The sequence below is a fragment of the Passer domesticus genome, unplaced genomic scaffold (assembly GCF_036417665.1).
Source record: "Passer domesticus isolate bPasDom1 unplaced genomic scaffold, bPasDom1.hap1 HAP1_SCAFFOLD_51, whole genome shotgun sequence".
NCBI classification, from domain to species: domain Eukaryota; kingdom Metazoa; phylum Chordata; class Aves; order Passeriformes; family Passeridae; genus Passer; species Passer domesticus.
In genome coordinates this window covers 470503-497910 of record NW_026990161.1, presented here as the reverse complement: position 1 = coordinate 497910, position 27408 = coordinate 470503, and the positions used below count along the sequence as shown (strand labels likewise).

The 27408-nt window shown below is 50.5% G+C and overlaps 5 long non-coding RNA genes across 5 annotated transcripts; all 5 read left to right on the top strand.

Moving 5' to 3' along the window:
* The first annotated feature begins 2604 nt into the window (after positions 1-2604).
* LOC135292850 (uncharacterized) lies at positions 2605-3531 on the top strand. The gene is made up of 3 exons (XR_010355016.1): positions 2605-2719; positions 2830-3019; positions 3282-3531. It is a non-coding gene; the product is annotated as an uncharacterized LOC135292850 (long non-coding RNA).
* A 4949-nt stretch (positions 3532-8480) lies between these two features.
* LOC135292849 (uncharacterized) lies at positions 8481-9405 on the top strand. Its single transcript, XR_010355015.1, has 3 exons — positions 8481-8594; positions 8705-8894; positions 9157-9405. It is a non-coding gene; the product is annotated as an uncharacterized LOC135292849 (long non-coding RNA).
* Positions 9406-14342: 4937 nt separating this feature from the next.
* LOC135292797 (uncharacterized) lies at positions 14343-15280 on the top strand. Its single transcript, XR_010354962.1, has 3 exons — positions 14343-14470; positions 14581-14770; positions 15033-15280. It is a non-coding gene; the product is annotated as an uncharacterized LOC135292797 (long non-coding RNA).
* Positions 15281-20218: 4938 nt separating this feature from the next.
* On the top strand, positions 20219-21156 carry LOC135292798 (uncharacterized). Its single transcript, XR_010354963.1, has 3 exons — positions 20219-20346; positions 20457-20646; positions 20909-21156. It is a non-coding gene; the product is annotated as an uncharacterized LOC135292798 (long non-coding RNA).
* A 4938-nt stretch (positions 21157-26094) lies between these two features.
* Positions 26095-27032, top strand: LOC135292799 (uncharacterized). The gene is made up of 3 exons (XR_010354964.1): positions 26095-26222; positions 26333-26522; positions 26785-27032. It is a non-coding gene; the product is annotated as an uncharacterized LOC135292799 (long non-coding RNA).
* The last annotated feature ends 376 nt before the right edge of the window (positions 27033-27408 follow it).

Genomic DNA, 27408 nt, shown 5'->3' with positions numbered 1-27408 from the left:
ACAGCCACCATCAGAAAAACAGAACAAAAGCCTAAGAGAGACAGCAGCAGCCTGCAAAAGAAGAAGAAGGACAGAAGAAGATCTCCTAAGCAGTGTGGACCACACAGACCAACACCAAGAGAGCTCAGACACCACTAACTGCGATATCCCGCTTAACAATTGGAAAAACTGTATTCTAGCCTTGATATTTGATTCTTCTAATAAGCTGACTTCAAACCCTTGCCTTACAGAAGAGAAAGTTTAGTGGGACCAGAATTTCAGTTTCACATTGCAATCTCCCTATCTCTTTACTTTCAGGCCACCCAAGCCTCCACCCACTAGTAAATTAGCTAAAGTCAAAGGATGCTGTCTTTTGTTGCCACTGCAGCAGGAAGCTGGATGCTCCTAACTATGCCGCATGCCTTCGCATGGGTGGTTCCACAGCCAAGCCACAATTTCTTGCCCATGGCCACGCATGTCAACCTCTTCTCACATAGGGACTCAGTATACCAGAGCGGCCAGCTGCTCACAGATCAAATCAATAAGATCCAGACAAAAGGCAACAACGACTGGCTCACTGGACTGTTGAAAGACTGGGGCATGAAAGGCTGGCTTTCATCTTTACGTCCAACAATATGAAGTCTAATAAGTCTAAGTGCCGTGTTCTGCATTTTGGCCACAAAAATCCCCTACAGCGTTACAGGCTGGGGACGGTGTGGCTGGATAGTGTTCAGGCAGAAAGGGACCTGGGGGTGCTGGTTGACAGCCGATTGGATATGAGCCAGCAATGTGCCTTGGTGGCCAAGAAGGCCAACGGCATCCTGGCCTGCATTAGGACTTGTGTGAGCAGCAGGAGCAGGGAGGTCATTCTCCCCCTGTACTCGGCACTGGTGAGGCCACATCTTGAGTACTGTGTCCAGTTCTGGGCCCCTCAATTTAGGAAGGATATTGAGATACTTGAGCGTGTCCAGAGGAGAGCAACAAGGCTGGTGAGGGGCTTGGAAAACAAGCCCTACGAGGAACATTTGAGGGAGCTGGGGTTGTTTAGCCTGGAGAAGAGGAGGCTTAGAGGTGACCTTATTGCTCTCTACAACTTCCTGAAGGGAGGTTGTAGACAGGTGGGGGTCGGTCTCTTCCACCGGGCAGCAACTGACAGAACAAGGGGACACAGTCTCAAGCTACGTCAGGGAAGGTATAGGTTAGATATTAGGAAAAAAATTTTCACTGAAAGAATAATAAAGCACTGGAACTGTCTTCCCAGGGAGGTGGTGGAATCACCATCACTGGATGTGTTTAAAAAAAGACTGGACATGCCACTTGGTGCTATAGTCTAGTTGAGATGTTAGGGCATAGGTTGGACTTGATGATCTTAGGGGTCTCTTCCAAACTCATGATTCTGTGATTCTGTGATTTAGTCAAGACTGTTTTGTGGGCTTTGTTTCTTGTATTCATTGTCTTGGTTATTCTATCCAGTTTTGCTCAACGCTTGCAAAAGTCCATGGCAGAAGCCTTCATTCTTGAAAACAAAAAGGGGGCACTTGTGGAGGCCCAGGGGCCTCTCATTGCAACTGTAATACCTTAGGGCAAAGGGGACCAAGGTGAAACAGAGAAACCCCTCTGAATGCAAGGCTCTCACCCATGGCCACTTGCAGCCTCTTGCAATCCGCAGGTTTTGTTGCTATCACCCACTTCAACTGCCATTTTTTCCTTAGATCTACTCTCCAGACAATGTTCTCCTCTCTCTTCTCCCCTGCTGGTCCTGGCTTCACCCCTTCTCCCCCCCGAATGAAACCCTCAGACCCCAGCCTCATTTTCTCTCCGGCCCTGGACCCTCTTCATGGCAATGCACAGCGTTTGGAGTTCCACACAAAGACCCATCTCTGGCCTCATTCATCAGCACTTGAAGCAAGTGTGCTCCGGCCTCTGGGAGTGCAGCTCGCTCACACGGGCTCACTGTGGACACGCCGCAATCACACAGTCATTGAGTGCACCAGAGAACCTGGCCTCTAATAAAAGGCATGAATGCCACAGCCCACCCAACCCAATGCCTTGCATGACTCTACTTTTTCCTTCTCCTCTCATCTCTCATGTCACTTTCCCCATTTCCTCTCTCTGCCAGCTTGGCTTCTCTCTCTCCTGGCTGCAGCTTCAGCCACATGTGTGACACTGCAGGAACAGCCTGACCCACAGGGAAGTGGGAGAGGACTCTTTGTCAGCAACTGAAGTCACAGAACAAGGGGGAATGGGATGAAACTGCAAGAGCTGGAATCCATTCCATGATGGCAAGAAGTTCTTTCCTGTCAGGGTGCTTGTCCCTGACACAGGGACCAGCGCAGAGAGGCTGTGCATGCCCCATGCCCATCAACATCCAAGGCCAGCTTGGACAGGGGCCGCAGCAACCTGCTGTGCTGGGAGGCTGCTCAGCTTGCAACCAGATGATCCTTAGGGTCCCTTCCAGGCCAAACCATTCAAGGATTTCATCATTCCACCATGCCCATCTCCCAGTGTGGAGCGGCCCTGAAACTTCTGTGACATCACAGCTCCCACAGCGTTCCAGGTGGAACGTCCAGCACCTGGAAACCACCACAGCAGACACTCTGCCTGCTGCCAGCGCTCAGTTGGCGCTCGCTCTGCGCTCTGCCCGTCAGCACTCAGCTGTTGCTGCTGCTGCCTGGGCTTTTCCTGCTGCCTGCTCTGGAGCACCAACCCCAGCAGGATGAGCACTGCTGCGCCAGTGGAGGTACTGTGCCATTCCAGGGAGGAGGCAGCCTGCTTGAGCAGGATGCAGCCATGTGGGAATGGATGGTGTGGGACAGGAACCCCACTGTGAGATTGTGCTGTCTCTTGCAGACTAACAGAGACACTGTGGTGGCGATGGAAGTGGACATGGTGCTGAATGAGGAAGAAATGATGGAGGTGGACGTGGAAGACCAGGTTGAGGAGATGGAAGTTGATGAGGAGGATGACATCGAGGCGATGGAAGTGGATGAGAAGGATGAGGAGGAGCCCATGGTCCTTGGATGAAGATGGAGCCCCACAAGTAAGACAGGCAGATGCTCCCCATGCCCTGCCCACAGACACAGTGGCTGCCCTGGCGCCAGGCTGGGGCTGGGCTGGATGGCCCCGCTCAGGGACACGCTGCCCGCAGGGGGCCTGGATTGTGCTGCCACAAGCACCAGCCCTGGCCTGCCCTGCACTTGCCTGGGGCCACACCAGCCCTGCCAGCCCTGTCCCAGCTCCTGGGGCCCAGCTGGGCCCAGTGCTGGCAGCTGACTCCAGCTTTGCTTCTTTCTTCCTTCCAGGACTGATGCAGATGATGGCTGTAGATATTACGGCGGTGTAGATATGTTTGAAAAGTTAGGATATTTTTGTAAATATGTTCTTAGGTTAGTAGTTCTTTGTAAATATGTTTTGAAGATTGTTACTCCATAGGATCCCATGGAAATATGTGCAGTAGATTGTTGTTGTTGTTGTTATGAGGATTGTTGTAATGAAATGTGTTCTGTAAATCCTCGTGTTTGCCGATGTTCAGCAAATAAATAATGATTCTTTATAAAACTTCACTTCTCTTTCTCATTCCTTTGGGCACTGTCAGAACCCCGGACCTCCCCCTGACCATCCTAAATGATTCCAGCCCCAGCCAGGGGGCTTTAAATCCCTGGCAGGGGGTTCAGAGACCCTGGCATGTAGCCAAAGACCCCTGGGCCTTTGAATTTAACCCATAAAGCATGTTACCACCTTTATGTCAAGAATTAAAAGTCACAACAATTTAGATAGTCTAGTAATAGTAATCACAAAGTGAACGGAAAACATTTAGAGCACTGTAGACAGAGGTTTTGAACCTTGTACGAAAGAGTTTGGTATTATCTACATAGATAGAAAAATTTGGGTGTACCCAGTCCTTCCTCTTTCTTCTCGCTAGCATCCATATGAAAGACGATATTACCATTCACATATTGGTTTCAAGTAGAAAGTCACTATCTAACTTAAGTAATAGCTATTAAAACATTCTTGTAAACATAGTATAGTCAGGTTTTAATATAAAAGATAACACCAACCCAAGAGGCAAAAAGAGTACCTTAAGCTGACCTGCTGAACAAACCTCAGCAGGCCAGCAAAAAATGTTTTAGACAAAATATAAAAATCAACCTTAAGAGAGTGAAGCACATACTTCTCAACTCTTCCTTCGACAGCTAAGTTAGAGAAAAAGAGACTTCTAACGTACCTCGAAATCCCCTCAACCAAAGAAAACCCAAGAGGCACAGGCAGCGTTTGCACAGTTGGGATTTCCACTTGCTCCGGGATCCCGGGGCTGGAGCTCCCTGGGGCTGCTGCCACGGCCACCCCGCGGCTGGGGCTCCCTGTGCACAGGGGGTCCCACTGACACCACTGCTGCCGCTGGCCACTGCTGCTGCTCCTGGGCTGGGGCACAGCCGCGTCCCCAAGAGCTGAGCTCTCACCAGCACAGAGGGGGCTCTCACTGCACTGGCCCCTGCAGCCATGCCACCAAAGCAAGGCAGGAAACTTTCAGCCACCCTTCCTGCTGCAGCCACAGCCACTCCTGGCTCCAGAGCCGCCATCAGCCCACAGGGATGCAAAATCCACCTGCCCGCTCTCAAGGCCTTGACAGCCTTGGCAACTGTGGCACCTGCATCTGGGCTGCTGCAGGGGCTGATGTTTAAGGCTTGCAGCCTCCAAAGGCTCCGGGCTCTGCTTCCCACCCTGCTCTGCACTGCCCTGGGCCCGCATTGCTCAAGAGACAAAAGCCAAGCCAGGGGATCCACACCCTGCCCAAATTGCTGAATTGACTGCAGTCCTTAGGACCTTCTCCACTTTCAAAGAACCTCTTCCTTTGATCACTGATTCGGCAGATGTCTATGGCCTAGTGCAGCAGGCCGAAAATTCCATTTTCAAAGACATTTCTAACCCCAACTAGAGCATTTGCTTTCCCCTTTCATTTCTCTTCTGTCCCACAGACAACACCCACACTATATCATGCACACAAGGTCTCATACCACCCTTCCTGCATTTATAGTAGGCAATGCTAGAGCAGATGCCTCAGCAATGCTTCTCCAAACCTCCCTACGGAATCTTTCTGACCAGGCTAGGATCCGCCACCACTTCTACCATCAAAACATTCCTGCACCGCTCAGCATCTTTAAAATTACCCAAGATCAGGCAAGATTCATGGCAGCCACCTGCCCAAATTGTCAGCAACGTGCCTTTGCTTCTGTCAGAGCTGCACTCAATCCAAGAGGACTAAAGACTCTCCAGATCGGGCAATCACACATCACACACCAAGCCCCTTTTGGGAGACTAAAATACATCCCCGTCTCAATCCACACCGACAACGCTGCGATTTCTGCCCCTGCCCATGCTGCTGAAAAATCAAAAGATGCTATAAAACGTTACTTTTTAGCCTTTTCCACCTCCCCTGTTCCACAGGAAATTAAAACTGATCATGGTCCTGCTTATACCTCCCACTGATTCCAACCATTTTCTGACCAGCGGGCTACAAAACATGTCACAGCCATACCACACTCTGCCACAGGACAGTCCATCGTCCAGAGGGCCCACTCTTCCATCCAAAGGATCCTTGATCAACAGAGACAGGGAGTCCACATATTATCTCCCATTGAGAGCCTGGCCAAGGCCCTTGATGTGCTCAACTTTTTGAACAACTCCCCCAGTCATCAGGCATTTTATATTTAATTGGCAGCCCAATAAAAAGAAAAGCCACCTGTGTTGATCAAAGACCCTGAATCCAAACAAATTATGGGCCCTTTCCCATTCATTACTTGGGAGGGAGGATATGCTTGTGTCTCTACAGCAGCAGGCCCAAGACGCATCCCAGCAAAAAACATAAAACCCTTCTGCCAATGGCCAGGCAAACACCACAGCCACCATCAGAAAAACAGAACAAAAGCCTAAGAGAGACAGCAGCAGCCTGCAAAAGAAGAAGAAGGACAGAAGAAGATCTCCTAAGCAGTGTGGACCGCACACACCAACACCAAGAGAGCTCAGACACCACTAACTGCGATATCCCGCTTAACAATTGGAAAAACTGTATTCTAGCCTTGATATTTGATTCTTCTAATAAGCTGACTTCAAACCCTTGCCTTACCGAAGAGAAAGTTTAGTGGGACCAGAATTTCAGTTTCACATTGCAATCTCCCTATCTCTTTACTTTCAGGCCACCCAAGCCTCCACCCACTAGTAAATTAGCTAAAGTCAAAGGATGCTGTCTTTTGTTGCCACTGCAGCAGGAAGCTGGATGCTCCTAACTATGCCGCATGCCTTCGCATGGGTGGTTCCACAGCCAAGCCACAATTTCTTGCCCATGGCCACGCATGTCAACCTCTTCTCACATAGGGACTCAGTATACCAGAGCGGCCAGCTGCTCACAGATCAAATCAATAAGATCCAGACAAAAGGCAACAACGACTGGCTCACTGGACTGTTGAAAGACTGGGGCATGAAAGGCTGGCTTTCATCTTTACGTCCAACAATATGAAGTCTAATAAGTCTAAGTGCCGTGTTCTGCATTTTGGCCACAAAAATCCCCTACAGCGTTACAGGCTGGGGACGGTGTGGCTGGATAGTGTTCAGGCAGAAAGGGACCTGGGGGTGCTGGTTGACAGCCGATTGGATATGAGCCAGCAATGTGCCTTGGTGGCCAAGAAGGCCAACGGCATCCTGGCCTGCATTAGGACTTGTGTGAGCAGCAGGAGCAGGGAGGTCATTCTCCCCCTGTACTCGGCACTGGTGAGGCCACATCTTGAGTACTGTGTCCAGTTCTGGGCCCCTCAATTTAGGAAGGATATTGAGATACTTGAGCGTGTCCAGAGGAGAGCAACGAGGCTGGTGAGGGGCTTGGAAAACAAGCCCTACGAGGAACATTTGAGGGAGCTGGGGTTGTTTAGCCTGGAGAAGAGGAGGCTTAGAGGTGACCTTATTGCTCTCTACAGCTTCCTGAAGGGAGGTTGTAGACAGGTGGGGGTCGGTCTCTTTCACCGGGCAGCAACTGACAGAACAAGGGGACACAGTCTCAAGCTACGTCAGGGAAGGTATAGGTTAGATATTAGGAAAAAAATTTTCACTGAAAGAATAATAAAGCACTGGAACTGTCTTCCCAGGGAGGTGGTGGAATCACCATCACTGGATGTGTTTAAAAAAAGACTGGACATGCCACTTGGTGCTATAGTCTAGTTGAGATGTTAGGGCATAGGTTGGACTTGATGATCTTAGGGGTCTCTTCCAAACTCATGATTCTGTGATTCTGTGATTTAGTCAAGACTGTTTTGTGGGCTTTGTTTCTTGTATTCATTGTCTTGGTTATTCTATCCAGTTTTGCTCAACGCTTGCAAAAGTCCATGGCAGAAGCCTTCATTCTTGAAAACAAAAAGGGGGCACTTGTGGAGGCCCAGGGGCCTCTCATTGCAACTGTAATACCTTAGGGCAAAGGGGACCAAGGTGAAACAGAGAAACCCCTCTGAATGCAAGGCTCTCACCCATGGCCACTTGCAGCCTCTTGCAATCCGCAGGTTTTGTTGCTATCACCCACTTCAACTGCCATTTTTTCCTTAGATCTACTCTCCAGACAATGTTCTCCTCTCTCTTCTCCCCTGCTGGTCCTGGCTTCACCCCTTCTCCCCCCCGAATGAAACCCTCAGACCCCAGCCTCATTTTCTCTCTGGCCCTGGACCCTCTTCATGGCAATGCACAGCGTTTGGGGTTCCACACAAAGACCCATCTCTGGCCTCATTCATCAGCACTTGAAGCAAGTGTGCTCCGGCCTCTGCGAGTGCAGCTCGCTCACACGGGCTCACTGTGGACACGCCGCAATCACACAGTCATTGAGTGCACCAGAGAACCTGGCCTCTAATAAAAGGCATGAATGCCACAAATCACCCAACCCAATGCCTTGCATGTCTCTACTTTTTCCTTCTCCTCTCATCTCTCATGTCACTTTCCCCATTTCCTCTCTCTGCCAGCTTGGCTTCTCTCTCTCCTGGCTGCAGCTTCAGCCACATGTGTGACACTGCAGGAACAGCCTGACCCACAGGGAAGTGGGAGAGGACTCTTTGTCAGCAACTGAAGTCACAGAACAAGGGGGAATGGGATGAAACTGCAAGAGCTGGAATCCATTCCATGATGGCAAGAAGTTCTTTCCTGTCAGGGTGCTTGTCCCTGACACAGGGACCAGCGCAGAGAGGCTGTGCATACCCCATGCCCACCAACATCCAAGGCCAGCTTGGACAGGGGCCGCAGCAACCTGCTGTGCTGCGAGGCTGCTCAGCTTGCAACCAGATGATCCTTAGGGTCCCTTCCAGGCCAAACCATTCAAGGATTTCATCATTCCACCATGCCCACCTCCCAGTGTGGAGCGGCCCTGAAACTTCTGTGACATCACAGCTCCCACAGCGTTCCAGGTGGAACGTCCAGCACCTGGAAACCACCACAGCAGACACTCTGCCTGCTGCCAGCGCTCAGTTGGCGCTCGCTCTGCGCTCTGCCCGTCAGCACTCAGCTGTTGCTGCTGCTGCCTGGCCTTTTCCTGCTGCCTGCTCTGGAGCACCAACCCCAGCAGGATGAGCACTGCTGCGCCAGTGGAGGTACTGTGCCATTCCAGGGAGGAGGCAGCCTGCTTGAGCAGGCTGCAGCCATGTGGGAATGGATGGTGTGGGACAGGAACCCCACTGTGACATTGTGCTGTCTCTTGCAGACTAACAGAGACACTGTGGTGGTGATGGAAGTGGACATGGTGCTGAATGAGGAAGAAATGATGGAGGTGGACGTGGAAGACCAGGTTGAGGAGATGGAAGTTGATGAGGAGGATGACATCGAGGCGATGGAAGTGGATGAGAAGGATGAGGAGGAGCCCATGGTCCTTGGATGAAGATGGAGCCCCACAAGTAAGACAGGCAGATGCTCCCCATGCCCTGCCCACAGACACAGTGGCTGCCCTGGCGCCAGGCTGGGGCTGGGCTGGATGGCCCCGCTCAGGGACACGCTGCCCGCAGGGGGCCTGGATTGTGCTGCCACAAGCACCAGCCCTGGCCTGCCCTGCACTTGCCTGGGGCCACACCAGCCCTGCCAGCCCTGTCCCAGCTCCTGGGGCCCAGCTGGGCCCAGTGCTGGCAGCTGACTCCAGCTTTGCTTCTTTCTTCCTTCCAGGACTGATGCAGATGATGGCTGTAGATATTACGGCGGTGTAGATATGTTTGAAAAGTTAGGATATTTTTGTAAATATGTTCTTAGGTTAGTAGTTCTTTGTAAATATGTTTTGAAGATTGTTACTCCATAGGATCCCATGGAAATATGTGCAGTAGATTGTTGTTGTTGTTGTTATGAGGATTGTTGTAATGAAATGTGTTCTGTAAATCCTCGTGTTTGCCGATGTTCAGCAAATAAATAATGATTCTTTATAAAACTTCACTTCTCTTTCTCATTCCTTTGGGCACTGTCAGAACCCCGGACCTCCCCCTGACCATCCTAAATGATTCCAGCCCCAGCCAGGGGGCTTTAAATCCCTGGCAGGGGGTTCAGAGACCCTGGCATGTAGCCAAAGACCCCTGGGCCTTTGAATTTAACCCATAAAGCATGTTACCACCTTTATGTCAAGAATTAAAAGTCACAACAATTTAGATAGTCTAGTAATAGTAATCACAAAGTGAACGGAAAACATTTAGAGCACTGTAGACAGAGGTTTTGAACCTTGTACGAAAGAGTTTGGTATTATCTACATAGATAGAAAAATTTGGGTGTACCCAGTCCTTCCTCTTTCTTCTCGCTAGCATCCATATGAAAGACGATATTACCATTCACATATTGGTTTCAAGTAGAAAGTCACTATCTAACTTAAGTAATAGCTATTAAAACATTCTTGTAAACATAGTATAGTCAGGTTTTAATATAAAAGATAACACCAACCCAAGAGGCAAAAAGAGTACCTTAAGCTGACCTGCTGAACAAACCTCAGCAGGCCAGCAAAAAAATGTTTTAGACAAAATATAAAAATCAACCTTAAGAGAGTGAAGCACATACTTCTCAACTCTTCCTTCGACAGCTAAGTTAGAGAAAAAGAGACTTCTAACGTACCTCGAAATCCCCTCAACCAAAGAAAACCCAAGAGGCACAGGCAGCGTTTGCACAGTTGGGATTTCCACTTGTTCCGGGATCCCGGGGCTGGAGCTCCCTGGGGCTGCTGCCACGGCCACCCCGCGGCTGGGGCTCCCTGTGCACAGGGGGTCCCACTGACACCACTGCTGCCGCTGGCCACTGCTGCTGCTCCTGGGCTGGGGCACAGCCGCGTCCCCAAGAGCTGAGCTCTCACCAGCACAGAGGGGGCTCTCACTGCACTGGCCCCTGCAGCCATGCCACCAAAGCAAGGCAGGAAACTTTCAGCCACCCTTCCTGCTGCAGCCACAGCCACTCCTGGCTCCAGAGCCGCCATCAGCCCACAGGGATGCAAAATCCACCTGCCCGCTCTCAAGGCCTTGACAGCCTTGGCAACTGTGGCACCTGCATCTGGGCTGCTGCAGGGGCTGATGTTTAAGGCTTGCAGCCTCCAAAGGCTCCGGGCTCTGCTTCCCGGCCTGCTCTGCACTGCCCTGGCTCCGCATTGCTCAAGAGACAAAAGCCAAGCCAGGGCATCCTCACCCTGCCCAAATTGCTGAATTGACTGCAGTCCTTAGGACCTTCTCCACTTTCAAAGAACCTCTTCCTTTGATCACTGATTCGGCAGATGTCTATGGCCTAGTGCAGCAGGCCGAAAATTCCATTTTCAAAGACATTTCTAACCCCAACTAGAGCATTTGCTTTCCCCTTTCATTTCTCTTCTGTCCCACAGACAACACCCACACTATATCATGCACACAAGGTCTCATACCACCCTTCCTGCATTTATAGTAGGCAATGCTAGAGCAGATGCCTCAGCAATGCTTCTCCAAACCTCCCTACGGAATCTTTCTGACCAGGCTAGGATCCGCCACCACTTCTACCATCAAAACATTCCTGCACCGCTCAGCATCTTTAAAATTACCCAAGATCAGGCAAGATTCATGGCAGCCACCTGCCCAAATTGTCAGCAACGTGCCTTTGCTTCTGTCAGAGCTGCACTCAATCCAAGAGGACTAAAGACTCTCCAGATCGGGCAATCACACATCACACACCAAGCCCCTTTTGGGAGACTAAAATACATCCCCGTCTCAATCCACACCGACAACGCTGCGATTTCTGCCCCTGCCCATGCTGCTGAAAAATCAAAAGATGCTATAAAACGTTACTTTTTAGCCTTTTCCACCTCCCCTGTTCCACAGGAAATTAAAACTGATCATGGTCCTGCTTATACCTCCCACTGATTCCAACCATTTTCTGACCAGCGGGCTACAAAACATGTCACAGCCATACCACACTCTGCCACAGGACAGTCCATCGTCCAGAGGGCCCACTCTTCCATCCAAAGGATCCTTGATCAACAGAGACAGGGAGTCCACATATTATCTCCCATTGAGAGCCTGGCCAAGGCCCTTGATGTGCTCAACTTTTTCAACAACTCCCCCAGTCATCAGGCATTTTATATTTAATTGGCAGCCCAATAAAAAGAAAAGCCACCTGTGTTGATCAAAGACCCTGAATCCAAACAAATTATGGGCCCTTTCCCATTCATTACTTGGGAGGGAGGATATGCTTGTGTCTCTACAGCAGCAGGCCCAAGACGCATCCCAGCAAAAAACATAAAACTCTTCTGCCAATGGCCAGGCAAACACCACAGCCACCATCAGAAAAACAGAACAAAAGCCTAAGAGAGACAGCAGCAGCCTGCAAAAGAAGAAGAAGGACAGAAGAAGATCTCCTAAGCAGTGTGGACCGCACACACCAACACCAAGAGAGCTCAGACACCACTAACTGCGATATCCCGCTTAACAATTGGAAAAACTGTATTCTAGCCTTGATATTTGATTCTTCTAATAAGCTGACTTCAAACCCTTGCCTTACAGAAGAGAAAGTTTAGTGGGACCAGAATTTCAGTTTCACATTGCAATCTCCCTATCTCTTTACTTTCAGGCCACCCAAGCCTCCACCCACTAGTAAATTAGCTAAAGTCAAAGGATGCTGTCCTTTCTTGCCACTGCAGCAGGAAGCTGGATGCTCCTAACTATGCCGCATGCCTTCGCATGGGTGGTTCCACAGCCAAGCCACAATTTCTTGCCCATGGCCACGCATGTCAACCTCTTCTCACATAGGGACTCAGTATACCAGAGCGGCCAGCTGCTCACAGATCAAATCAATAAGATCCAGACAAAAGGCAACAACGACTGGCTCACTGGACTGTTGAAAGACTGGGGCATGAAAGGCTGGCTTTCATCTTTACGTCCAACAATATGAAGTCTAATAAGTCTAAGTGCCGTGTTCTGCATTTTGGCCACAAAAATCCCCTACAGCGTTACAGGCTGGGGACGGTGTGGCTGGATAGTGTTCAGGCAGAAAGGGACCTGGGGGTGCTGGTTGACAGCCGATTGGATATGAGCCAGCAATGTGCCTTGGTGGCCAAGAAGGCCAACGGCATCCTGGCCTGCATTAGGACTTGTGTGAGCAGCAGGAGCAGGGAGGTCATTCTCCCCCTGTACTCGGCACTGGTGAGGCCACATCTTGAGTACTGTGTCCAGTTCTGGGCCCCTCAATTTAGGAAGGATATTGAGATACTTGAGCGTGTCCAGAGGAGAGCAACGAGGCTGGTGAGGGGCTTGGAAAACAAGCCCTACGAGGAACATTTGAGGGAGCTGGGGTTGTTTAGCCTGGAGAAGAGGAGGCTTAGAGGTGACCTTATTGCTCTCTACAGCTTCCTGAAGGGAGGTTGTAGACAGGTGGGGGTCGGTCTCTTCCACCGGGCAGCAACTGACAGAACAAGGGGACACAGTCTCAAGCTACGTCAGGGAAGGTATAGGTTAGATATTAGGAAAAAAATTTTCACTGAAAGAATAATAAAGCACTGGAACTGTCTTCCCAGGGAGGTGGTGGAATCACCATCACTGGATGTGTTTAAAAAAAGACTGGACATGCCACTTGGTGCTATAGTCTAGTTGAGATGTTAGGGCATAGGTTGGACTTGATGATCTTAGGGGTCTCTTCCAAACTCATGATTCTGTGATTCTGTGATTTAGTCAAGACTGTTTTGTGGGCTTTGTTTCTTGTATTCATTGTCTTGGTTATTCTATCCAGTTTTGCTCAACGCTTGCAAAAGTCCATGGCAGAAGCCTTCATTCTTGAAAACAAAAAGGGGGCACTTGTGGAGGCCCAGGGGCCTCTCATTGCAACTGTAATACCTTAGGGCAAAGGGGACCAAGGTGAAACAGAGAAACCCCTCTGAATGCAAGGCTCTCACCCATGGCCACTTGCAGCCTCTTGCAATCCGCAGGTTTTGTTGCTATCACCCACTTCAACTGCCATTTTTTCCTTAGATCTACTCTCCAGACAATGTTCTCCTCTCTCTTCTCCCCTGCTGGTCCTGGCTTCACCCCTTCTCCCCCCCGAATGAAACCCTCAGACCCCAGCCTCATTTTCTCTCCGTCCCTGGACCCTCTTCATGGCAATGCACAGCGTTTGGAGTTCCACACAAAGACCCATCTCTGGCCTCATTCATCAGCACTTGAAGCAAGTGTGCTCCGGCCTCTGGGAGTGCAGCTCGCTCACACGGGCTCACTGTGGACACGCCGCAATCACACAGTCATTGAGTGCACCAGAGAACCTGGCCTCTAATAAAAGGCATGAATGCCACAAATCACCCAACCCAATGCCTTGCATGTCTCTACTTTTTCCTTCTCCTCTCATCTCTCATGTCACTTTCCCCATTTCCTCTCTCTGCCAGCTTGGCTTCTCTCTCTCCTGGCTGCAGCTTCAGCCACATGTGTGACACTGCAGGAACAGCCTGACCCACAGGGAAGTGGGAGAGGACTCTTTGTCAGCAACTGAAGTCACAGAACAAGGGGGAATGGGATGAAACTGCAAGAGCTGGAATCCATTCCATGATGGCAAGAAGTTCTTTCCTGTCAGGGTGCTTGTCCCTGACACAGGGACCAGCGCAGAGAGGCTGTGCATACCCCATGCCCACCAACATCCAAGGCCAGCTTGGACAGGGGCCGCAGCAACCTGCTGTGCTGCGAGGCTGCTCAGCTTGCAACCAGATGATCCTTAGGGTCCCTTCCAGGCCAAACCATTCAAGGATTTCATCATTCCACCATGCCCACCTCCCAGTGTGGAGCGGCCCTGAAACTTCTGTGACATCACAGCTCCCACAGCGTTCCAGGTGGAACGTCCAGCACCTGGAAACCACCACAGCAGACACTCTGCCTGCTGCCAGCGCTCAGTTGGCGCTCGCTCTGCGCTCTGCCCGTCAGCACTCAGCTGTTGCTGCTGCTGCCTGGCCTTTTCCTGCTGCCTGCTCTGGAGCACCAACCCCAGCAGGATGAGCACTGCTGCGCCAGTGGAGGTACTGTGCCATTCCAGGGAGGAGGCAGCCTGCTTGAGCAGGCTGCAGCCATGTGGGAATGGATGGTGTGGGACAGGAACCCCACTGTGAGATTGTGCTGTCTCTTGCAGACTAACAGAGACACTGTGGTGGCGATGGAAGTGGACATGGTGCTGAATGAGGAAGAAATGATGGAGGTGGACGTGGAAGACCAGGTTGAGGAGATGGAAGTTGATGAGGAGGATGACATCGAGGCGATGGAAGTGGATGAGAAGGATGAGGAGGAGCCCATGGTCCTTGGATGAAGATGGAGCCCCACAAGTAAGACAGGCAGATGCTCCCCATGCCCTGCCCACAGACACAGTGGCTGCCCTGGCGCCAGGCTGGGGCTGGGCTGGATGGCCCCGCTCAGGGACACGCTGCCCGCAGGGGGCCTGGATTGTGCTGCCACAAGCACCAGCCCTGGCCTGCCCTGCACTTGCCTGGGGCCACACCAGCCCTGCCAGCCCTGTCCCAGCTCCTGGGGCCCAGCTGGGCCCAGTGCTGGCAGCTGACTCCAGCTTTGCTTCTTTCTTCCTTCCAGGACTGATGCAGATGATGGCTGTAGATATTACGGCGGTGTAGATATGTTTGAAAAGTTAGGATATTTTTGTAAATATGTTCTTAGGTTAGTAGTTCTTTGTAAATATGTTTTGAAGATTGTTACTCCATAGGATCCCATGGAAATATGTGCAGTAGATTGTTGTTGTTGTTGTTATGAGGATTGTTGTAATGAAATGTGTTCTGTAAATCCTCGTGTTTGCCGATGTTCAGCAAATAAATAATGATTCTTTATAAAACTTCACTTCTCTTTCTCATTCCTTTGGGCACTGTCAGAACCCCGGACCTCCCCCTGACCATCCTAAATGATTCCAGCCCCAGCCAGGGGGCTTTAAATCCCTGGCAGGGGGTTCAGAGACCCTGGCATGTAGCCAAAGACCCCTGGGCCTTTGAATTTAACCCATAAAGCATGTTACCACCTTTATGTCAAGAATTAAAAGTCACAACAATTTAGATAGTCTAGTAATAGTAATCACAAAGTGAACGGAAAACATTTAGAGCACTGTAGACAGAGGTTTTGAACCTTGTACGAAAGAGTTTGGTATTATCTACATAGATAGAAAAATTTGGGTGTACCCAGTCCTTCCTCTTTCTTCTCGCTAGCATCCATATGAAAGACGATATTACCATTCACATATTGGTTTCAAGTAGAAAGTCACTATCTAACTTAAGTAATAGCTATTAAAACATTCTTGTAAACATAGTATAGTCAGGTTTTAATATAAAAGATAACACCAACCCAAGAGGCAAAAAGAGTACCTTAAGCTGACCTGCTGAACAAACCTCAGCAGGCCAGCAAAAAAATGTTTTAGACAAAATATAAAAATCAACCTTAAGAGAGTGAAGCACATACTTCTCAACTCTTCCTTCGACAGCTAAGTTAGAGAAAAAGAGACTTCTAATGTACCTCGAAATCCCCTCAACCAAAGAAAACCCAGGACGCACAGGCAGCGTTTGCACAGTTGGGATTTCCACTTGCTCCGGGATCCCGGGGCTGGAGCTCCCTGGGGCTGCTGCCACGGCCACCCCGCGGCTGGGGGTCCCTGTGCACAGGGGGTCCCACTGACACCACTGCTGCCGCTGGCCACTGCTGCTGCTCCTGGGCTGGGGCACAGCCGCGTCCCCAAGAGCTGAGCTCTCACCAGCACAGAGGGGGCTCTCACTGCACTGGCCCCTGCAGCCATGCCACCAAAGCAAGGCAGGAAACTTTCAGCCACCCTTCCTGCTGCAGCCACAGCCACTCCTGGCTCCAGAGCCGCCATCAGCCCACAGGGATGCAAAATCCACCTGCCCGCTCTCAAGGCCTTGACAGCCTTGGCAACTGTGGCACCTGCATCTGGGCTGCTGCAGGGGCTGATGTTTAAGGCTTGCAGCCTCCAAAGGCTCCGGGCTCTGCTTCCCGGCCTGCTCTGCACTGCCCTGGGCCCGCATTGCTCAAGAGACAAAAGCCAAGCCAGGGCATCCTCACCCTGCCCAAATTGCTGAATTGACTGCAGTCCTTAGGACCTTCTCCACTTTCAAAGAACCTCTTCCTTTGATCACTGATTCGGCAGATGTCTATGGCCTAGTGCAGCAGGCCGAAAATTCCATTTTCAAAGACATTTCTAACCCCAACTAGAGCATTTGCTTTCCCCTTTCATTTCTCTTCTGTCCCACAGACAACACCCACACTATATCATGCACACAAGGTCTCATACCACCCTTCCTGCATTTATAGTAGGCAATGCTAGAGCAGATGCCTCAGCAATGCTTCTCCAAACCTCCCTACGGAATCTTTCTGACCAGGCTAGGATCCGCCACCACTTCTACCATCAAAACATTCCTGCACCGCTCAGCATCTTTAAAATTACCCAAGATCAGGCAAGATTCATGGCAGCCACCTGCCCAAATTGTCAGCAACGTGCCTTTGCTTCTGTCAGAGCTGCACTCAATCCAAGAGGACTAAAGACTCTCCAGATCGGGCAATCACACATCACACACCAAGCCCCTTTTGGGAGACTAAAATACATCCCCGTCTCAATCCACACCGACAACGCTGCGATTTCTGCCCCTGCCCATGCTGCTGAAAAATCAAAAGATGCTATAAAACGTTACTTTTTAGCCTTTTCCACCTCCCCTGTTCCACAGGAAATTAAAACTGATCATGGTCCTGCTTATACCTCCCACTGATTCCAACCATTTTCTGACCAGCGGGCTACAAAACATGTCACAGCCATACCACACTCTGCCACAGGACAGTCCATCGTCCAGAGGGCCCACTCTTCCATCCAAAGGATCCTTGATCAACAGAGACAGGGAGTCCACATATTATCTCCCATTGAGAGCCTGGCCAAGGCCCTTGATGTGCTCAACTTTTTCAACAACTCCCCCAGTCATCAGGCATTTTATATTTAATTGGCAGCCCAATAAAAAGAAAAGCCACCTGTGTTGATCAAAGACCCTGAATCCAAACAAATTATGGGCCCTTTCCCATTCATTACTTGGGAGGGAGGATATGCTTGTGTCTCTACAGCAGCAGGCCCAAGACGCATCCCAGCAAAAAACATAAAACTCTTCTGCCAATGGCCAGGCAAACACCACAGCCACCATCAGAAAAACAGAACAAAAGCCTAAGAGAGACAGCAGCAGCCTGCAAAAGAAGAAGAAGGACAGAAGAAGATCTCCTAAGCAGTGTGGACCGCACACACCAACACCAAGAGAGCTCAGACACCACTAACTGCGATATCCCGCTTAACAATTGGAAAAACTGTATTCTAGCCTTGATATTTGATTCTTCTAATAAGCTGACTTCAAACCCTTGCCTTACAGAAGAGAAAGTTTAGTGGGACCAGAATTTCAGTTTCACATTGCAATCTCCCTATCTCTTTACTTTCAGGCCACCCAAGCCTCCACCCACTAGTAAATTAGCTAAAGTCAAAGGATGCTGTCCTTTCTTGCCACTGCAGCAGGAAGCTGGATGCTCCTAACTATGCCGCATGCCTTCGCATGGGTGGTTCCACAGCCAAGCCACAATTTCTTGCCCATGGCCACACATGTCAACCTCTTCTCACATAGGGACTCAGTATACCAGAGCGGCCAGCTGCTCACAGATCAAATCAATAAGATCCAGACAAAAGGCAACAACGACTGGCTCACTGGACTGTTGAAAGACTGGGGCATGAAAGGCTGGCTTTCATCTTTACGTCCAACAATATGAAGTCTAATAAGTCTAAGTGCCGTGTTCTGCATTTTGGCCACAAAAATCCCCTACAGCGTTACAGGCTGGGGACGGTGTGGCTGGATAGTGTTCAGGCAGAAAGGGACCTGGGGGTGCTGGTTGACAGCCGATTGGATATGAGCCAGCAATGTGCCTTGGTGGCCAAGAAGGCCAACGGCATCCTGGCCTGCATTAGGACTTGTGTGAGCAGCAGGAGCAGGGAGGTCATTCTCCCCCTGTACTCGGCACTGGTGAGGCCACATCTTGAGTACTGTGTCCAGTTCTGGGCCCCTCAATTTAGGAAGGATATTGAGATACTTGAGCGTGTCCAGAGGAGAGCAACGAGGCTGGTGAGGGGCTTGGAAAACAAGCCCTACGAGGAACATTTGAGGGAGCTGGGGTTGTTTAGCCTGGAGAAGAGGAGGCTTAGAGGTGACCTTATTGCTCTCTACAGCTTCCTGAAGGGAGGTTGTAGACAGGTGGGGGTCGGTCTCTTCCACCGGGCAGCAACTGACAGAACAAGGGGACACAGTCTCAAGCTACGTCAGGGAAGGTATAGGTTAGATATTAGGAAAAAAATTTTCACTGAAAGAATAATAAAGCACTGGAACTGTCTTCCCAGGGAGGTGGTGGAATCACCATCACTGGATGTGTTTAAAAAAAGACTGGACATGCCACTTGGTGCTATAGTCTAGTTGAGATGTTAGGGCATAGGTTGGACTTGATGATCTTAGGGGTCTCTTCCAAACTCATGATTCTGTGATTCTGTGATTTAGTCAAGACTGTTTTGTGGGCTTTGTTTCTTGTATTCATTGTCTTGGTTATTCTATCCAGTTTTGCTCAACGCTTGCAAAAGTCCATGGCAGAAGCCTTCATTCTTGAAAACAAAAAGGGGGCACTTGTGGAGGCCCAGGGGCCTCTCATTGCAACTGTAATACCTTAGGGCAAAGGGGACCAAGGTGAAACAGAGAAACCCCTCTGAATGCAAGGCTCTCACCCATGGCCACTTGCAGCCTCTTGCAATCCGCAGGTTTTGTTGCTATCACCCACTTCAACTGCCATTTTTTCCTTAGATCTACTCTCCAGACAATGTTCTCCTCTCTCTTCTCCCCTGCTGGTCCTGGCTTCACCCCTTCTCCCCCCCGAATGAAACCCTCAGACCCCAGCCTCATTTTCTCTCTGGCCCTGGACCCTCTTCATGGCAATGCACAGCGTTTGGAGTTCCACACAAAGACCCATCTCTGGCCTCATTCATCAGCACTTGAAGCAAGTGTGCTCCGGCCTCTGGGAGTGCAGCTCGCTCACACGGGCTCACTGTGGACACGCCGCAATCACACAGTCATTGAGTGCACCAGAGAACCTGGCCTCTAATAAAAGGCATGAATGCCACAGCCCACCCAACCCAATGCCTTGCATGTCTCTACTTTTTCCTTCTCCTCTCATCTCTCATGTCACTTTCCCCATTTCCTCTCTCTGCCAGCTTGGCTTCTCTCTCTCCTGGCTGCAGCTTCAGCCACATGTGTGACACTGCAGGAACAGCCTGACCCACAGGGAAGTGGGAGAGGACTCTTTGTCAGCAACTGAAGTCACAGAACAAGGGGGAATGGGATGAAACTGCAAGAGCTGGAATCCATTCCATGATGGCAAGAAGTTCTTTCCTGTCAGGGTGCTTGTCCCTGACACAGGGACCAGCGCAGAGAGGCTGTGCATACCCCATGCCCACCAACATCCAAGGCCAGCTTGGACAGGGGCCGCAGCAACCTGCTGTGCTGCGAGGCTGCTCAGCTTGCAACCAGATGATCCTTAGGGTCCCTTCCAGGCCAAACCATTCAAGGATTTCATCATTCCACCATGCCCACCTCCCAGTGTGGAGCGGCCCTGAAACTTCTGTGACATCACAGCTCCCACAGCGTTCCAGGTGGAACGTCCAGCACCTGGAAACCACCACAGCAGACACTCTGCCTGCTGCCAGCGCTCAGTTGGCGCTCGCTCTGCGCTCTGCCCGTCAGCACTCAGCTGTTGCTGCTGCTGCCTGGCCTTTTCCTGCTGCCTGCTCTGGAGCACCAACCCCAGCAGGATGAGCACTGCTGCGCCAGTGGAGGTACTGTGCCATTCCAGGGAGGAGGCAGCCTGCTTGAGCAGGCTGCAGCCATGTGGGAATGGATGGTGTGGGACAGGAACCCCACTGTGAGATTGTGCTGTCTCTTGCAGACTAACAGAGACACTGTGGTGGCGATGGAAGTGGACATGGTGCTGAATGAGGAAGAAATGATGGAGGTGGACGTGGAAGACCAGGTTGAGGAGATGGAAGTTGATGAGGAGGATGACATCGAGGCGATGGAAGTGGATGAGAAGGATGAGGAGGAGCCCATGGTCCTTGGATGAAGATGGAGCCCCACAAGTAAGACAGGCAGATGCTCCCCATGCCCTGCCCACAGACACAGTGGCTGCCCTGGCGCCAGGCTGGGGCTGGGCTGGATGGCCCCGCTCAGGGACACGCTGCCCGCAGGGGGCCTGGATTGTGCTGCCACAAGCACCAGCCCTGGCCTGCCCTGCACTTGCCTGGGGCCACACCAGCCCTGCCAGCCCTGTCCCAGCTCCTGGGGCCCAGCTGGGCCCAGTGCTGGCAGCTGACTCCAGCTTTGCTTCTTTCTTCCTTCCAGGACTGATGCAGATGATGGCTGTAGATATTACGGCGGTGTAGATATGTTTGAAAAGTTAGGATATTTTTGTAAATATGTTCTTAGGTTAGTAGTTCTTTGTAAATATGTTTTGAAGATTGTTACTCCATAGGATCCCATGGAAATATGTGCAGTAGATTGTTGTTGTTGTTGTTATGAGGATTGTTGTAATGAAATGTGTTCTGTAAATCCTCGTGTTTGCCGATGTTCAGCAAATAAATAATGATTCTTTATAAAACTTCACTTCTCTTTCTCATTCCTTTGGGCACTGTCAGAACCCCGGACCTCCCCCTGACCATCCTAAATGATTCCAGCCCCAGCCAGGGGGCTTTAAATCCCTGGCAGGGGGTTCAGAGACCCTGGCATGTAGCCAAAGACCCCTGGGCCTTTGAATTTAACCCATAAAGCATGTTACCACCTTTATGTCAAGAATTAAAAGTCACAACAATTTAGATAGTCTAGTAATAGTAATCACAAAGTGAACGGAAAACATTTAGAGCACTGTAGACAGAGGTTTTGAACCTTGTACGAAAGAGTTTGGTATTATCTACATAGATAGAAAAATTTGGGTGTACCCAGTCCTTCCTCTTTCTTCTCGCTAGCATCCATATGAAAGACGATATTACCATTCACATATTGGTTTCAAGTAGAAAGTCACTATCTAACTTAAGTAATAGCTATTAAAACATTCTTGTAAACATAGTATAGTCAGGTTTTAATATAAAAGATAACACCAACCCAAGAGGCAAAAAGAGTACCTTAAGCTGACCTGCTGAACAAACCTCAGCAGGCCAGCAAAAAAATGTTTTAGACAAAATATAAAAATCAACCTTAAGAGAGTGAAGCACATACTTCTCAACTCTTCCTTCGACAGCTAAGTTAGAGAAAAAGAGACTTCTAATGTACCTCGAAATCCCCTCAACCAAAGAAAACCCAGGACGCACAGGCAGCGTTTGCACAGTTGGGATTTCCACTTGCTCCGGGATCCCGGGGCTGGAGCTCCCTGGGGCTGCTGCCACGGCCACCCCGCGGCTGGGGGTCCCTGTGCACAGGGGGTCCCACTGACACCACTGCTGCCGCTGGCCACTGCTGCTGCTCCTGGGCTGGGGCACAGCCGCGTCCCCAAGAGCTGAGCTCTCACCAGCACAGAGGGGGCTCTCACTGCACTGGCCCCTGCAGCCATGCCACCAAAGCAAGGCAGGAAACTTTCAGCCACCCTTCCTGCTGCAGCCACAGCCACTCCTGGCTCCAGAGCCGCCATCAGCCCACAGGGATGCAAAATCCACCTGCCCGCTCTCAAGGCCTTGACAGCCTTGGCAACTGTGGCACCTGCATCTGGGCTGCTGCAGGGGCTGATGTTTAAGGCTTGCAGCCTCCAAAGGCTCCGGGCTCTGCTTCCCACCCTGCTCTGCACTGCCCTGGGCCCGCATTGCTCAAGAGACAAAAGCCAAGCCAGGGGATCCTCACCCTGCCCAAATTGCTGAATTGACTGCAGTCCTTAGGACCTTCTCCACTTTCAAAGAACCTCTTCCTTTGATCACTGATTCGGCACATGTCTATGACCTAGTGCAGCGGGCCGAAAATTCCATTTTCAAAGACATTTCTAACCCCAACTAGAGCATTTGCTTTCCCCTTTCATTTCTCTTCTGTCCCACAGACAACACCCACACTATATCATGCACACAAGGTCTCATACCACCCTTCCTGCATTTATAGTAGGCAATGCTAGAGCAGATGCCTCAGCAATGCTTCTCCAAACCTCCCTACGGAATCTTTCTGACCAGGCTAGGATCCGCCACCACTTCTACCATCAAAACATTCCTGCACCGCTCAGCATCTTTAAAATTACCCAAGATCAGGCAAGATTCATGGCAGCCACCTGCCCAAATTGTCAGCAACGTGCCTTTGCTTCTGTCAGAGCTGCACTCAATCCAAGAGGACTAAAGACTCTCCAGATCGGGCAATCACACATCACACACCAAGCCCCTTTTGGGAGACTAAAATACATCCCCGTCTCAATCCACACCGACAACGCTGCGATTTCTGCCCCTGCCCATGCTGCTGAAAAATCAAAAGATGCTATAAAACGTTACTTTTTAGCCTTTTCCACCTCCCCTGTTCCACAGGAAATTAAAACTGATCATGGTCCTGCTTATACCTCCCACTGATTCCAACCATTTTCTGACCAGCGGGCTACAAAACATGTCACAGCCATACCACACTCTGCCACAGGACAGTCCATCGTCCAGAGGGCCCACTCTTCCATCCAAAGGATCCTTGATCAACAGAGACAGGGAGTCCACATATTATCTCCCATTGAGAGCCTGGCCAAGGCCCTTGATGTGCTCAACTTTTTCAACAACTCCCCCAGTCATCAGGCATTTTATATTTAATTGGCAGCCCAATAAAAAGAAAAGCCACCTGTGTTGATCAAAGACCCTGAATCCAAACAAATTATGGGCCCTTTCCCATTCATTACTTGGGAGGGAGGATATGCTTGTGTCTCTACAGCAGCAGGCCCAAGACGCATCCCAGCAAAAAACATAAAACTCTTCTGCCAATGGCCAGGCAAACACCACAGCCACCATCAGAAAAACAGAACAAAAGCCTAAGAGAGACAGCAGCAGCCTGCAAAAGAAGAAGAAGGACAGAAGAAGATCTCCTAAGCAGTGTGGACCGCACACACCAACACCAAGAGAGCTCAGACACCACTAACTGCGATATCCCGCTTAACAATTGGAAAAACTGTATTCTAGCCTTGATATTTGATTCTTCTAATAAGCTGACTTCAAACCCTTGCCTTACAGAAGAGAAAGTTTAGTGGGACCAGAATTTCAGTTTCACATTGCAATCTCCCTATCTCTTTACTTTCAGGCCACCCAAGCCTCCACCCACTAGTAAATTAGCTAAAGTCAAAGGATGCTGTCCTTTCTTGCCACTGCAGCAGGAAGCTGGATGCTCCTAACTATGCCGCATGCCTTCGCATGGGTGGTTCCACAGCCAAGCCACAATTTCTTGCCCATGGCCACGCATGTCAACCTCTTCTCACATAGGGACTCAGTATACCAGAGCGGCCAGCTGCTCACAGATCAAATCAATAAGATCCAGACAAAAGGCAACAACGACTGGCTCACTGGACTGTTGAAAGACTGGGGCATGAAAGGCTGGCTTTCATCTTTACGTCCAACAATATGAAGTCTAATAAGTCTAAGTGCCGTGTTCTGCATTTTGGCCACAAAAATCCCCTACAGCGTTACAGGCTGGGGACGGTGTGGCTGGATAGTGTTCAGGCAGAAAGGGACCTGGGGGTGCTGGTTGACAGCCGATTGGATATGAGCCAGCAATGTGCCTTGGTGGCCAAGAAGGCCAACGGCATCCTGGCCTGCATTAGGACTTGTGTGAGCAGCAGGAGCAGGGAGGTCATTCTCCCCCTGTACTCGGCACTGGTGAGGCCACATCTTGAGTACTGTGTCCAGTTCTGGGCCCCTCAATTTAGGAAGGATATTGAGATACTTGAGCGTGTCCAGAGGAGAGCAACGAGGCTGGTGAGGGGCTTGGAAAACAAGCCCTACGAGGAACATTTGAGGGAGCTGGGGTTGTTTAGCCTGGAGAAGAGGAGGCTTAGAGGTGACCTTATTGCTCTCTACAGCTTCCTGAAGGGAGGTTGTAGACAGGTGGGGGTCGGTCTCTTCCACCGGGCAGCAACTGACAGAACAAGGGGACACAGTCTCAAGCTACGTCAGGGAAGGTATAGGTTAGATATTAGGAAAAAAATTTTCACTGAAAGAATAATAAAGCACTGGAACTGTCTTCCCAGGGAGGTGGTGGAATCACCATCACTGGATGTGTTTAAAAAAAGACTGGACATGCCACTTGGTGCTATAGTCTAGTTGAGATGTTAGGGCATAGGTTGGACTTGATGATCTTAGGGGTCTCTTCCAAACTCATGATTCTGTGATTCTGTGATTTAGTCAAGACTGTTTTGTGGGCTTTGTTTCTTGTATTCATTGTCTTGGTTATTCTATCCAGTTTTGCTCAACGCTTGCAAAAGTCCATGGCAGAAGCCTTCATTCTTGAAAACAAAAAGGGGGCACTTGTGGAGGCCCAGGGGCCTCTCATTGCAACTGTAATACCTTAGGGCAAAGGGGACCAAGGTGAAACAGAGAAACCCCTCTGAATGCAAGGCTCTCACCCATGGCCACTTGCAGCCTCTTGCAATCCGCAGGTTTTGTTGCTATCACCCACTTCAACTGCCATTTTTTCCTTAGATCTACTCTCCAGACAATGTTCTCCTCTCTCTTCTCCCCTGCTGGTCCTGGCTTCACCCCTTCTCCCCCCCGAATGAAACCCTCAGACCCCAGCCTCATTTTCTCTCCGTCCCTGGACCCTCTTCATGGCAATGCACAGCGTTTGGAGTTCCACACAAAGACCCATCTCTGGCCTCATTCATCAGCACTTGAAGCAAGTGTGCTCCGGCCTCTGGGAGTGCAGCTCGCTCACACGGGCTCACTGTGGACACGCCGCAATCACACAGTCATTGAGTGCACCAGAGAACCTGGCCTCTAATAAAAGGCATGAATGCCACAAATCACCCAACCCAATGCCTTGCATGTCTCTACTTTTTCCTTCTCCTCTCATCTCTCATGTCACTTTCCCCATTTCCTCTCTCTGCCAGCTTGGCTTCTCTCTCTCCTGGCTGCAGCTTCAGCCACATGTGTGACACTGCAGGAACAGCCTGACCCACAGGGAAGTGGGAGAGGACTCTTTGTCAGCAACTGAAGTCACAGAACAAGGGGGAATGGGATGAAACTGCAAGAGCTGGAATCCATTCCATGATGGCAAGAAGTTCTTTCCTGTCAGGGTGCTTGTCCCTGACACAGGGACCAGCGCAGAGAGGCTGTGCATACCCCATGCCCACCAACATCCAAGGCCAGCTTGGACAGGGGCCGCAGCAACCTGCTGTGCTGCGAGGCTGCTCAGCTTGCAACCAGATGATCCTTAGGGTCCCTTCCAGGCCAAACCATTCAAGGATTTCATCATTCCACCATGCCCACCTCCCAGTGTGGAGCGGCCCTGAAACTTCTGTGACATCACAGCTCCCACAGCGTTCCAGGTGGAACGTCCAGCACCTGGAAACCACCACAGCAGACACTCTGCCTGCTGCCAGCGCTCAGTTGGCGCTCGCTCTGCGCTCTGCCCGTCAGCACTCAGCTGTTGCTGCTGCTGCCTGGCCTTTTCCTGCTGCCTGCTCTGGAGCACCAACCCCAGCAGGATGAGCACTGCTGCGCCAGTGGAGGTACTGTGCCATTCCAGGGAGGAGGCAGCCTGCTTGAGCAGGCTGCAGCCATGTGGGAATGGATGGTGTGGGACAGGAACCCCACTGTGAGATTGTGCTGTCTCTTGCAGACTAACAGAGACACTGTGGTGGCGATGGAAGTGGACATGGTGCTGAATGAGGAAGAAATGATGGAGGTGGACGTGGAAGACCAGGTTGAGGAGATGGAAGTTGATGAGGAGGATGACATCGAGGCGATGGAAGTGGATGAGAAGGATGAGGAGGAGCCCATGGTCCTTGGATGAAGATGGAGCCCCACAAGTAAGACAGGCAGATGCTCCCCATGCCCTGCCCACAGACACAGTGGCTGCCCTGGCGCCAGGCTGGGGCTGGGCTGGATGGCCCCGCTCAGGGACACGCTGCCCGCAGGGGGCCTGGATTGTGCTGCCACAAGCACCAGCCCTGGCCTGCCCTGCACTTGCCTGGGGCCACACCAGCCCTGCCAGCCCTGTCCCAGCTCCTGGGGCCCAGCTGGGCCCAGTGCTGGCAGCTGACTCCAGCTTTGCTTCTTTCTTCCTTCCAGGACTGATGCAGATGATGGCTGTAGATATTACGGCGGTGTAGATATGTTTGAAAAGTTAGGATATTTTTGTAAATATGTTCTTAGGTTAGTAGTTCTTTGTAAATATGTTTTGAAGATTGTTACTCCATAGGATCCCATGGAAATATGTGCAGTAGATTGTTGTTGTTGTTGTTATGAGGATTGTTGTAATGAAATGTGTTCTGTAAATCCTCGTGTTTGCCGATGTTCAGCAAATAAATAATGATTCTTTATAAAACTTCACTTCTCTTTCTCATTCCTTTGGGCACTGTCAGAACCCCGGACCTCCCCCTGACCATCCTAAATGATTCCAGCCCCAGCCAGGGGGCTTTAAATCCCTGGCAGGGGGTTCAGAGACCCTGGCATGTAGCCAAAGACCCCTGGGCCTTTGAATTTAACCCATAAAGCATGTTACCACCTTTATGTCAAGAATTAAAAGTCACAACAATTTAGATAGTCTAGTAATAGTAATCACAAAGTGAACGGAAAACATTTAGAGCACTGTAGACAGAGGTTTTGAACCTTGTACGAAAGAGTTTGGTATTATCTACATAGATAGAAAAATTTGGGTGTACCCAGTCCTTCCTCTTTCTTCTCGCTAGCATC